General features: G+C 36.6%; 1 pseudogene; it reads left to right on the top strand.

Moving 5' to 3' along the window:
* Positions 1-8,349: 8,349 nt before the first annotated feature.
* On the top strand, positions 8,350-13,431 carry LOC116875655 (annotated as a pseudogene).
* Positions 13,432-13,815: the final 384 nt, after the last annotated feature.

Below are 13,815 nucleotides of genomic sequence, written 5' to 3'. Positions count from 1 at the left end.
TTTCTAGATCTTGGATATCAGCCCTTTGTCTGTAGTGTCATTTGCAAATATCTTCTCCCATTCCATGGGTTGCCATGTTGTTTTGTTGACTGTTTCCTTTGCTGTGCAGAAGCTTTTGATCTTGATGAAGTCCCAAAAGTTCATTTCGCTTTTGTTTCCTTTGCTTTTGGAGACATGTCTTGATAGAAGTTGCTGTGGCCGATGTGGAAAAGGTTACTGCCTATGTTCTCCTCTAGGATTTTGATAGATTCCTGCTTCATGTTGAGGTCTTTTCTTCATTTTGAGTTTATCTTTGTGTATGGCGTAAGAGAATGGTCGAATTTCATTCTTCTACACATAGCTGGTCCAATTTTCCCAGCACCATTTATTGAAGAGACTGTCTTTTTTTCCACTGTATGTCTTTTCCTGCTTTGTCGAAGATCATTTGACCATAGAGTTGAGGGTCCATATCTGGGCTCTCTACTCTCTTCCACTGGTCTATGTGTCTCTTTTTGAGCCAGTGCCATGCTGTCTTGATGATCACAGCTTTGTAGTAAAGCTTGAAATCAGGCAACATGATGTCCCCAGTTTTGTTTTTCTTTTTCAATATTTCCTTGGTGATTTAGGGTCTTTTCTGGTTCCATACAAGTTGTAGGATTGTTTGTTCCAGCTCTTTGAAAAATACCAGTGGAATTTTGATTGGGATGGCATTGAAAGTATAGACTTTTCTAGGCTGTATAGACATTTTAACAATGCTTATTCTTCAGAGCCATGAGCATGGAATGCTCTTCCATCTTTTTGTGTCTTCTTCAAATTCTTTCATGAGTGCTCTGTAGTTCCTCGAGTACAGATCTTTTACCTCTTTGGTTAGGTTTATTCCCAGGTATCTTATAGTTCTTGGTGCTATAGTAAATGAAAGCAACTCTCTCATTTCTCTTTCTATATTTTCATTGTGAGTATATACGGAAGCAACTGATTTCTGTACATAAATTTTGTATCCTGCCACATTACTGAATTGCTGTATGAGTTCTAGTAGTTTGGGGGTGGAGTCTTTTGGGTTTTCCATATAAAGTATCATGTCATCTGTGAAGAGAGAGTTTGACGACTTCTTTGCCATTGTGAATACCTTTTATTTATTTTTGCTGTCTGATTACTGTTGCTAGAACTTCTAGTACTATGTTGAACAACAGTGGTGAGAGTGGGCATCGTTGTTGTGTTCCTGATCTCAAAGGGAAGGCTGTCATTGAGGATGGTATCTGCTGTGGGTTTTCATAGATAGATTTTATGAGGTTGAGGAATGTTCCCTCTATCCCTGTACTTTGAATCCTTTTAATCAGGAATGGACGCTGTATCTTGTCAAATGCTTTTTCTGCATCAATTGAGAGGACCAGGTGGTTCTCTCTTCTCTTATTGATTTGTTCTGTCACATTGATTGATTTGCGAATATTGAACCACCCTTGCATCTCATGGATAAATCCCACCTGGTCATGGTGGATACTCTTTTTAATGTACTACTGGATCCTATTAGCTAGAATCTTGTCGAGAATCTTGGCATCCATATTCATCAAGGATATTGGTCTGAAATTCTTTTTGGTGGGGTCTTTGCCTGGCTTGGGGATCAGGATAATGCTGGCTTCATAGAAAGAGTCTGGAAGTTTTCCTTCTGTTTCTAGTTTTTGAAACAGCTTCAGAACAGTGGGTATTATTTCTTCTTTGAATGTTTGGTAGAATTCTTTAGGGAATCCATCGGGTCCTTAGACTCTTGCTTTTTGGGAGGTTTTTGGTCTCTTCAATCTTTTTACTAGATATTTTTCTATTCAGGTTGTCAATTTATTCCTGATTCAGTTTTGGAAGTTTATAGGTTTCTAGGAATGCATCCATTTTGTCTAGGTTGCTTAACTTTGTTGGCATATATCTGTTGATAATAATTTCTGATGATCGTTTCTATTTCCTTGGTGTTAGTCGTGATCTCTCCTTTTTCATTCATAATTTTATTAACTTGGGTCCTCTCTCTTTTCTTTTGGATTAGTTTGGGCAGCAGTTTATTGGTCTTATTGATTCTTTCAAAAAACCAGCCTCTAGTTTCGTTGATGTGTTCTACTGTATCTCTAGTTTCTGTCTCATTGATCTCTGCTCTAATCTTGATTATTTCCCTTCTTGTGTGTGGGGTTGGTTTAATTTGTTGTTGATTGTCCAGTTCTTTAAGGTGTAAAGAGAACTGGTATATTCAGGATTTTCCAGGTTTTTTTTTTATTTTTATTTTTATTTATTTATTTATTTTTTTGAGGAAGTCTTGGATGGCTATATATTTCCCACTTAGGACTGCCTTTGTTGTATCCCATAGGTTTTGGACCAATGTGTTTTATTCTCAGTGGTTTCCATGAATTGTTTAAGTTCTTCTTTGATTTCCTGGTTGATCCAAATATTCTTAAGCAGGTGGTCTTTAGCTTCCAAGTGTTTGAATTCCTTCCATACTTTTTTTTTGTGGTTGAGTTCCAGTTTCAAAACATTGTGGTCTAAGAATATGCAGGGAATAATCTCAGTCTTTTGGTATTGATTGAGCCATGACTTTGACCCAGTATGTGGTCTCTTCTGGGGAAAGTTCCATATGTATTCGAGAAGAATGAGTATTCTGTTGTTTTAGGGTGGAATGTTCTGTATATATCTATGAGGTCCATCTGGTCCAATGTGTCATTCAATGCTCTTATTTCTTTATTGATTTTCTGCTTCAATGATCTGTCTGTTACTGAGAGTGGTGTGTTAAGATCCCATAATATTGATGTATTCATATCAATATGACTCTTTATCTTGATTAACAGTTGACTTATGCAGTTGGCTGCTCCTGTACTGGGGGCATAAGTATTTACAATTGTTAGATCTCCTTGATGGATAAGCCCTTTAAGAATTATGAAGTGTCCTTCTTTATTTCTGACTATAGTCTTTAGTTTAAATCTAATTTATCTGAAATGAGAATTGTTATCCCAGCTTTCTTTTGAGGCCCATTGGCATGAACAAGGCTTCTCCATCCCTTCACTTTCAGTCTGAATGTATCCTTAGGTTCAAAATGGGTCTCATAGACAGTATTTGGATGGGTCCTGTCGTTTTATCCAATCTGCAACCTCGTGTTGTTTTATGGGAGCGTTGAGGCCGTTCGTGTTGAGAGTGGTTGTTGAAAGGTATGTTTTTGTTGACATGATGTTGTCTGTGAAGTCCTCGTTTCTATAGATTGTCTCTTTAAATTTCTGTTCTGTGACACTCTTGGGTTCTTTCTTGTTTTATAGAACCCCCCCCTTAATATTTCTTGTAGTGTGGGCTTAGGGGTCACATATTCTTTTAAACCTTACTGGTCCTGGAAGCTTTTTATCTCTCCATCCTTTTTTTTTTTTTTTTAAGATTTTATTTATTTACTTGACAGAGATGACAAGCAGGCAGAGAGGCAGGCAGTGAGAGAGGAGGGAAGCAGGCTCCCTGCTGATCAGAGAGCCTGACTTGGGGCTCGATCCCAGGATCCTGGGATCATGACCCCAGCTGAAGGCAGAGGCTTTAACCCACTGAGCCATGCAGGTGCCCCTCTCCATCCATTTTGAATGTTAGCCTTGCTGGATAAAGTATTTTTGGCTGCATGTTCTTCTCATTTAGTGTAGAATGTGTAAAATTCAACAACAACAACAACAAAATTGTCACAGTCTTGGATATTATGTAGAATAATCAGAAATCTCTTACATTATTGTCAGAATGTAATCTGATAGAACCACTTTAGAGAAAAGCATGGTTGTGTCTACAAAGCTATCAGGTTGCAAACCTTATTATTCAGGCATACCACTTCTAGGAAGTTATTCTTCTATATGCATCAAAAGGTAGAATATTTACAGCAGCACTATTTACATTTGCCCCAATTTGGAAACAATCCAAATGTTTATCAGTGGTAGAATGGACAAGTAAATTATGGTGTATTCATATAATGGAATGTAAATAAGGGATAGCAATTCATGAATTATTGCTACATTCAAGAAGATGAATCTCATAGATATTGAACTAGAGAAATCATGTGCAAGAACATAAATTTCTCTATGATTCAATTACATGAATTATAAGAATAGGAACATCACAGTTGATTGTGATAGAAGTCAGGATAGAGATTACTCTTCATGGTGGAAGGAAAGAAACCCGGTGGGCCATATCAGAGCCTCTGTGTTGAGAAGTCTGATCACAGTTATACAAGGACGGGCATGTTGTGAAAACGTGTTGAGCTATAATTTTGTGGCCTGTGCATTTCTCAGTATATATGATATATTTTAAAAAACACTGTCTTAAAAAGTAATCTTCGGGCACCTGGGTGGCTCAGTCAGTTAAGCGGCTGCCTTCGGCTCAGGTCATGATCCCAGGGTCCTGGGATGGAGCCCCACATTGGGCTCCCTGCTCAGCAGGGAGTCTGCTTCTCCCTCTGCCTGCCGCTCTGCCTGCTTGTGCTATCTCTCTGTCAAATAAATAAATAAAATCTTTAAAAAAAAAAAAAGTAATCTTCAACTCTGTAGGGTAGGTTGTAGGTAGTATTATTTAACTTTAAATTTTCATTAAATTTATACACACTTTAAAAGTTTATAATTAACTGTAATAATTAAAATAAGTTATTTGTTAATGCATTTATTTGTACCTTAAATACGAAAATCAAGCCTTGTGCTTCTAGAAGTAGACTAGAGAATACATGATATAATTACAAATTATTCATTTTACATTATGACAGTGAGAGGCTTCTTGTCAGCCTGAGTCTTGATGCTGACAGTAATGTTAAACAATTTATTCCCATGTTTGCCAAAGTGTACTACGTTTTTGGTCATATGGGCAATATATTAGTCTTATTCTTTTCCCCTCCCAATATAAAAGCAATATATGCTTGAGAAATTTCCCGTGTCAGTATATGTAATGCCTTTACATTGACTGCATGAAAACTTAAATTTCAATGTTGACTTTGAGTTTAAGATTTTTGTAGTTCTGAATTAGTTTGTCCATCAAATAAGCACATCTCTAATTAAGAAAGATAATACTTGGTGACTTTACATCAAGTACCCATAAAATATTTTTAACTGGAGTGCAGCTTTTTAGAAGTATTGCTTTATATTTTGTGCTAGTCTGACATTTAAAAGATTAGGAAAAATGGTTTATTTCATTTCCAGAACCCCTCCTTAGTCCATTTATGTTTATTTCTGATACGTGGTGACAAGTATACTTTGCACTTCAGTGGACTCATTTTTTTTTTAAGACTTTATCTATTTATTTGACAGACAGAGATCACAAGTAGGCAGAGAGAGAGTAGGGGGAAGCAGGCTCCCCACCGAGCAGAGAGCCCAATGTGGGGCTTGATCCCAGGACCCTGGGATCATGACCTGAGCCAAAGGCAGAGTCTTTAACCCACTGATCCACCCAGGTGCCCCAGTGGACCCATTTTAAGAAAATTTTCTCCCATCTTATAAAGGTAAAAATTTCTCCAAGGGTTATAGAATTTAGAGTTTACAAAGCATTCATCTGTAATAACTTATAGAAATATGGTAAACTGTAAAAGCTATGGTATTTAATTCTAACTATACTTACTTACCCTTACACATAGCCTTAATACTTTATTTATTTATTTATTTATTTTAGGCTTAATGCTTTAGGAATGAAATATTGAAATTTTATAAAAGTCTGTAATGTTCTTACAAAATTATGTCAGATTTTTAAAAAATTCTTTTTTTTTTGCTTTAAAACATATCAGACTCTAATGTATTTTTATCTGTGTATTTTTTAAGTAAAGATTTTAAGAAATTAGGATGCAAAATATATTTTTTTTCCTAGCCTAATGAAAGAAAAAATCAGCATGGACAGAAACATATTTCAGATAACTGAAGCCTAACTAACTAGACCTCAAAATGTTAAATTTTATTATTTTTAATGGAAATAAGGATAAACTATTTCAAAAACCTTTCTGCCTTCTTTGAAACTAGTGAGGATACTTTGGCCACTTCTAGATGTCTTAGATATCTCAGGCTGCTATAACAAAAATGCCATGGAATGGGTGCCTTAATAAACCACAGAAATAGAGATGTTGGATGTCCAAGATCAGTGTATCAACGTAGTCATGTTCTGGTGAGAACTCTCTTCTGGGTTGCACTGCTAGATTCTCATCTTATCCTCACATGACAGAATAGAGAGGGGAAGCAAGCTTTCTTACAAGGGTACTAATCCTGTTCTCATGACCTTATCTGGTACTAATTATCTCTCAAAGACCCTACCTCTTTATACCCTGATATTAAATTGAGAGGTAGGGTTTCAGCATATGAGCTGGGGGGACAAAAACAGTTAGTTCATAATACTTGGTGACTGAAATGGCTCAGCATTCTTCCATATGTTATCTAATCTGAGTCTCTTTTATAACTGTAGCATATCTTTCACCAGTCTACAGTTTTTTTGAACTAAATGTTATAGTAGTATAACTTTTTCCAATTTAGGCATTTGAAATAATAAGTTTGGAGGAATATTTAAGTATTATCAAATTTAGTGAAGAAACATTTATTGAATAATTTTTATATGCTGAACCCTGTGCTAAGTGTTCCAAGTGTGCTAAGTGTGCTAAGGGATATAAAGATAATTTGGGGGTACCTTAGTGGTTCAGTTGGTTAATCATCTGGAACTGAGCCCTGAATGGGGCTCCCTACTCAGCAGGAAGTCTGCTTGTCCCTCTCCTCATGCTTATTCTCTCTCAAATAAATAAATAGAATCTTTTTAAAAAAATAAATATGAATTGTGGGGTGCCTGGGTGGCGCAGTGGGTTAAGCCTCTACCTTTGGCTTAGGTCATGATCTCAGGGTCCTGAGATCCAGCCCTGCATCGGGCTCTCTACTCAAGATGGAGCCTGCTTCCCCCTCTCTCTGCCTGCCTCTCTGCCTCTCTCTGTCAAGTAAATAAATAAAATCTTAAAAAAATTAAAAATAAAAATAATATGAATTGAAAAGGGCCCTAATCTAAAAAGCACATGATGGCAATGTTTAAATAAATGTTAAAAAAGTATAAGTTCTATCACATTGGTATGTACTAAGTATAGTGATGGTAGAAAACAGAGTGATCTACCTAAGGGGAAAGAGGAGACAATTTTGTTGGGGTTTTCTTCCTAAGTTTAGAACCATGACACTTTCAGGATTCATAAAATCAGTCCAGTAGGTTATGATCAGTATTAAAAATAATAGATGAATAGAAAATATGAGCTCTATCACATGTAGTAAGATTAAGGATTTTTATATGAAACTTTGTCATCACCCTCCCCCCCCCACACACCATTGTCTTTTATTGGATGTTAATTCTCAATTAGATATGAAAGGATTCAAGGGTTGCAGGGCAAAAGTCATAGTCAGGAATGCAGAATGTTCACTGCTGGGTCCTCTCCAGTGGTTCTTGCACAGCTGATCACCTTTGAGTTCCTTGTAAGGAGACTGTGGTTGAAAAGCATGTAAGCTGCCAGCACCGTAGAAAACCCAGTGACAATCCCTTTCTTCGTATTGACATACTTGTAATTCTGGTAGTAACCTCTTTGAAATGCTCCAAGAGTGCTTTTAGGGGTGAAATCCCTCATGAGCATCCAGCTTGGCAGCTTTCCTAGTTTGACATCTGTGATCTACTTCTCTTTCACTGGTACAGATTAGAGTATCTTGGAGTCCTGGGTGTTCGCTCTGATGGGCTGCTGAAACTTTCTTATACACATATGTTCAGGCATACATGCACATATTGTATACTTGTATCTTTAAAGTATGTATCTTTTGGGGAGCCAAGATCTAAAAAGTTTCTAAGGTATTTCTTTGTGGCGCCTGGGTGGCTCAGTGGGTTAAGCCTCTGCCTTCAGCTCAGGTCACAATCTCAGAATGAGACAGGAGCAGGAGGGGTCGGGAACACAATCCTTAAACTCCCAAGCAATTAGTGGGAAGAAAGAGATTTGGTAGAAGAAGAGCAAGAATGCTTTGAAATGCTTCTGGAGCACTTGGAACTGCTGTTGAGAATGAATGACTTGGAATGTCATGTGTGATGCCTCTTCCCCATTTTCTTTTGATGCTGTCTGCCCAAGAATTTCAATAAAAATATTATAGTATGAAGACTATATAAAGTAAAAAATGATCCAGGAGTTAGATAGGAGGTTGTAAGAAACTAATAGGGCCCTGTTTTTGTCCTATTAATTAATTTTCAGCGTGATAGGAGAAATATTACAATTTTTGAATCAGAAGACCGAATCTTGACAAACATATTGATATCTACGCTAAGGTGTAAAGTCAAGAGTAACTGGAAAAATTATCTTATGAGGCAGCAACAGAAGCAACATCTAAGGTCAGGAAAAGACATGAAGTGACTATGGATGTCCCTGGCCACAGGCAAAGAAATGGGAAGGAAAAAGGAATCAGAGGCGCTTATGGTAAAGGGGACCAATATTCGTTCATTTATTTATCAGTCATTTGTAGCACACAGGATAATTATGTGATATATTTATCTCAGTAATATTAATTAGTTAAACCTTAATCTAAATGAATCTTCAAAGTTGTTTTGTTTTTCAGTTACTTCTGCTCAGCACCTGTCTGAATGTAATTAATAAAACACATTATCATAAGTATCTAATCAAATCTTACACACTGTCGTACATAATCCATTCCCTCATGGAAAGTTTCTGACTTGAAACTGTTCTAGTTATTCATTTCGAAATATTACTGTGTTGCATTAAGCTAAACTTTTCTATTCTCCTATATTTTGATGACCCATTACCAGCTCAGCCTTGAGCAAACCAGCTGGCATATTCCATGGACATCAGGAAATAACCAGCGCTTCAATTTGGTTATGTTTCTGTTTGATATGGGCTGAAAATACTGCAAAAAGTTTTATACATGTATAAAATTTACTTTTACTCTCTGTGTGTCTTAGTTTTCCTCTTAGATTAATTATTTTTCTTTTGGATGCATTTGAATCACATGTATGTCTGAAAATAACTATGTATGTACATATATATAGATGTACATAGCATGTGTGTGTATATAAATATATAAAGCTTACACATTCTTGTCAATGTCAATATTCACAATTATTTAATAGATTGATAGAGACAGAAAACAAAACTCAGGAGCTTTATTAGATGATAGGTGTATCTACATATTTTTTCTATCAAAGCAGGTGTTTTCCTTGGCTCATATTGCATATATTTAATTCAAGTATTTGTATCATGCTGGATCTTAAGCACACAGATTTAAATCAGTTTATCTTCTCAACTTCCTCCTTAGTTGAGATCCCATTTTTTTCTTTAATCTTCCATTTCAATTTTTCTTTAATCTTCCATTTCTTCCTTCTTCTCATCATAAAAACATTATCACAAATTAAATGCTTAACCTGCAAATCTTCCATCTCTACCTTTATTTATTGATATACATATGTGAGACTACTTAATGCTGTATCATATGTACTTTTTAAAAATTATATAAATTGGGTGAGCCTGGGTGGCTCAGTCAGTTAAGCTGCTGTCTGTGGCTCAGGTCATGATCCCAGGGTCCTGGGATCAAGTCTCACATCCGGCTCCTTGCTCAGCAGAGAGCCTCCTTCTCTCTCTGCCTCTGCCTGCCACTCTGCCTGCTTGTGCTCTCTCTCTGATAAATAAAATCTTAAAAAAAAATTGTGTAAGTTTAGGGGGACCTGGGTGGCTCAGTGGGTTAAGCCACTGCCTTCGGCTCAGGTCATGATCTCAGGGTCCTGAGATCGAGTCCCACATGGGGCTGTCTGCTCAGCGGGGAGCCTGCTTCCCTTCCTCTCTCTCTGCCTGCCTCTCTGCCTACTTGTGATCTCTCTCTGTCAAATAAATAAATAAAATCTTTAAAAAAATTTATGTAAATTTAGTGTACACATTCTATTGCAACTTGATTTTTCTATCAACATTTTCTGTTTGAGATAATCCAAGCTGATAAAAACATATTTTGTTATATATTTCATTAATTACATCATGTTATTTCACATTTTATCAATCCATTGACCTCACTAAAGCATATTCAGTTGTTTCTTAGGATGCCACAGAAGCTATCCTCACACATACCTCCTTTTGTACAATGTACAAATTTCTTTAGGATATATATGTAGAAGAGTATTTCTAAGACCTAAAGGTAAATGCATTTTCACTTTACTGAAGCTACCAAATGGTTCTTTAATACGACTGTGTTATAGGTTTATCATCAGCATATATGAGTTTCTCTTTTCCCCATACTCTCAAACATTGATGAAATCACACTTCTAAAATTACCCTACCCAGTGGGTGAAAAATGTTTTCTCCTTGTTCCAGTTTGCATTTCTTTTGAGTACTAGTGAGCTTGAGCTTCATGGTTCACCTAGGAATTGCCTCCTCATAGTCTCTGCCATATGTCTATAGTTACCAATTCTTATTTATGTAAATTTGTATATTCATTTTAATTTGTGCTTTCTCACTACCAGTCTTATGTGTTTTCAAACATAAAATATTTTCTTCATCTATGATATTCTAATATCGTATGATATTCTTTTATAGTTAATCACATTAGTTCTTTTAACCTTCTGAAGTGTTAGGTACATTTTATTTATTTATTTATTATTTATTATTTTTTAAAAGATTTTATTTATTTATTTGAGAGAGAGACAGTGAGAGAGAGCATGAGAAGGGAGAAGGTCAGAGGGAGAAGCAAACTCCTCGGAGCTGGGAGCCCGATGCAGGACTTGATCCTGGCACTTCAGGGTCATGACCTGAGCCCAAGGCAGGAGCTGAAGGCAGTTGCCAAACCAACTAAGCCACCCAGGCACCCTGTTACATACATTTCAGTTTGTCCCAACAGAGTTTTTTTGTAGTGATTTCACTGGAGTTCTCTCTAAAACTTGCACAGATTTCCCCTGTATTGACTGTGTGTAATATGGGGGGCTTTCCTTTCTTCCTATGTGATTAAAAAAAAAACGATCTTTCTGCTGTAGATTTCTGATTGCATTGCATTGTAAACTAAGAATTTATACCCCCATTTTTTAGGATTTATCCTGTAACATGGAAATTATGATAATTTCTTGAGACAGCCACTATTCTCTATTATGTGGCCAATATTTCTTAATATTTTTATTAGGTGGTAAAAATTTTAATTTCCTATTCCTTAGGTATAAATTATATTATAGAATTATAATATAAATCATATTATTTCTAATTTTTTGTCTGCTTGGTATATTGACTTAGGGGAGAAATATGTTAATTATGAAACTGATCACTATCCTCTTTGTGTCAGGTCTGCTGCTGCTGCTGCTGGTTCACATCATCCTCTTCTTCTCTCTCTTTTAGGTTAGTATTTGCCTGATATGTATTATTTCTATTGTTTTATCTTCAAATTATAAAGAAGAATATTTAATATATTCTGTCCCTTAGCATATTTTTGTATTCATGCTTATTTAAGTATTACTTCCCTTCCTTTGTCCCTTCCACTTCTTACCTTTTTCTCCTTTCTTCCCCAACGTAGATCCAGTATTTTTAACCTCTCGGATTTTAGTTCTGGAATTTTATGGAAAAAAACCATTATTACTGGGTAGGCATTAAACAAATTTTAATAATTTACTTTTGTTCCTTATATATCTTGATCTTCTAGATTCATTTTTTTCCTTCTTAGGTAGCGTCATTTAATAATCATTTTGGAGATTGTCTCTTGGTGATAAACTTTTTTGAATCCTATATATATCTGACAGTAGCAACTCATGTTTAAATATTACTCCAGCTGGAAATAGTTTTATTTTCAAAGGGTTTTATTTTTTCAACTTTGAAGACTTTTTTGATTGCTGAGAATGTTGTTGAAGAGAAATCAGATGTCAATCTTAGGCTAATTAACTGTAGGTATTTTAGCAAGCTCTTTCATATCTTTTTTTTTTTTTTTTTAGTTTTCCAAAGATTTATTGAAACAGAAACAAATCGGTCAGATACTTGTTGGAAAAAAGCAGTTTTAATGGTACTCAAAAATACTTTTTCAGAAATATTCTAGCACAAGTTTTCTTCATAAACTAGACTATGTTGTAAACTTTTTTCCAAATCTTTTAAGAGTGTTATTTCTTAAGAACTAGAGGTTATTCCTATTATAAATCGATCTTGCGCTCCTAAAAAACTGCAGAAAGTCATTTGAAAGCTGTTTCTTTAAGATATGGATTTATTTTTTTACTCTTGCTGGTAATAATTATACCCAATAATAGTACCCAATATGCGCAATCTTCACTCAAGGTCATCGTGATGCTGGGAAGTTTCATTGATGACCTGTCCATCTCTAGTTTCAATTGTCTTAATCAAAAGTGTCCTTGAGTGAGTGTCAAGCGGTTGGGGGCATTGGTGAATCCAGATTGATTTCCCTCAGGTTCAGGGAAGGAAAGTTTGCAAGAGGCAGAGCAATCCTGCTCTCTTCACCTTCCAGCAGCTTCCTGTAGGAGGCAGTGTCAGTGTTGATAACCGTCTTAACATTCAGCTGTCCTGGTATGCCGGAAGTTGAGGAACAGTGTGCCTGGCGTGCATCTGCTGCAGGACTCAGTATCCTTTTCACTGGCCGATGCCATGGACACTGAGTTCGGGAACACTTGTCCAATGAGAACGTGGAGCTGCAGGAGCTGAATGATGGCTTTGTCAACTACATCAGTGTGGGCTTCTTGGAGCAGCAGAACAAGATCCACCTGGCCGAACTGGAGCAGCACGAGGATCTGGGTAGGTTGCACCTGGGTGACTCTGTGAGGAGGAGATTTGGGAGCTGTGCCTGCAGGTGGACCAGCTCACCAATGACAAGGCCCCTGTCAAGGTGGAGCAGGACACCCTGGCTGAGGACATCATGTGGCTGCAGGAGAAGTTGCAAGGGAAGATGCTTAAGAGAGAGGAAGCCAAGAGCTCCCTGGCAGTCTTTGAGACAGGGTGTTGACAAGTGCTTCTTTGGCATATCTTGACCTTGAGCATAAAGTGGAATACTTGCAAGAAGAGATTGCTTTTGGGGCTCCTGGGTGGCTCAGTGGGTTGAAGCCTCTGCCTTCGGCTTGGGTCATGATCCTGAGGTCCTGGGATCGGGCCCAGTGTTGGGCTCTCTGCTCAGTCCGGAGCCTGTTTCCCTTCCTCTCTCTCTGCCTGCCTCTCTGACTACTTGTGATCTCTGTCTGTCAAATAAATAAATAAATAATAAAATCTTAAAAAAAAAAAAAAAAGAGAGAGATTGCTTTTTTTTGAAGAATCTACACGATGAGGAAATCCAGGAACTGTAGGCCCAGATTCAGGACTAGCATGCCCAACTCAATACATATGTTTCCAAGCCCAACCTCACGGCTGTCCTCCAGGTACTCCAGCAGTGTGAAAGCATGGCTATCAACCTTCAGGAGGCCAAGGAATGGTACAAGTGCAAGATTGCTGAACTCTTAGAGGCTGCTAATCTTCAGTATCTTTTATAAGCTTTATTTATTTTTGATTTTATGAAATTTCACTTCCATGTATCTAGAAAGGGTTACTTTTAGTTTATTTCTTTTTCTTATACAAGCTTGTCCCATTTAAATAAGCTTTTTGAAAACAGCATACTTTAGTTCTGAGAATCCTTTACTATCAATTCTTCAAATATTTCCTTACTATCTTTTTCTTTTTCTGAACCTTTTATTAATAAAATATTAGACTTTAGCATTCATTCTTTATTTCTCCAGTTTTATTTTATATTTTTCTATTCTGCTATTTCTGCTTTGAACTGGGCAAATGATTCTAACTTGCTAATTGAATCTTTGTCTCTGCCTATATCCTGAGTACCTACTTTTTTTTTTTTAATAAATTTGCTTTTTACTTTCAAT

The sequence above is a fragment of the Lontra canadensis genome, unplaced genomic scaffold, assembly GCF_010015895.1.
Source record: "Lontra canadensis isolate GAN:19392208 unplaced genomic scaffold, GSC_riverotter_1.0 scaffold42, whole genome shotgun sequence".
Taxonomy (NCBI): domain Eukaryota; kingdom Metazoa; phylum Chordata; class Mammalia; order Carnivora; family Mustelidae; genus Lontra; species Lontra canadensis.
Note: the sequence above shows the minus strand (reverse complement) of the source record. Positions and strands in the feature narration are given on the sequence as shown.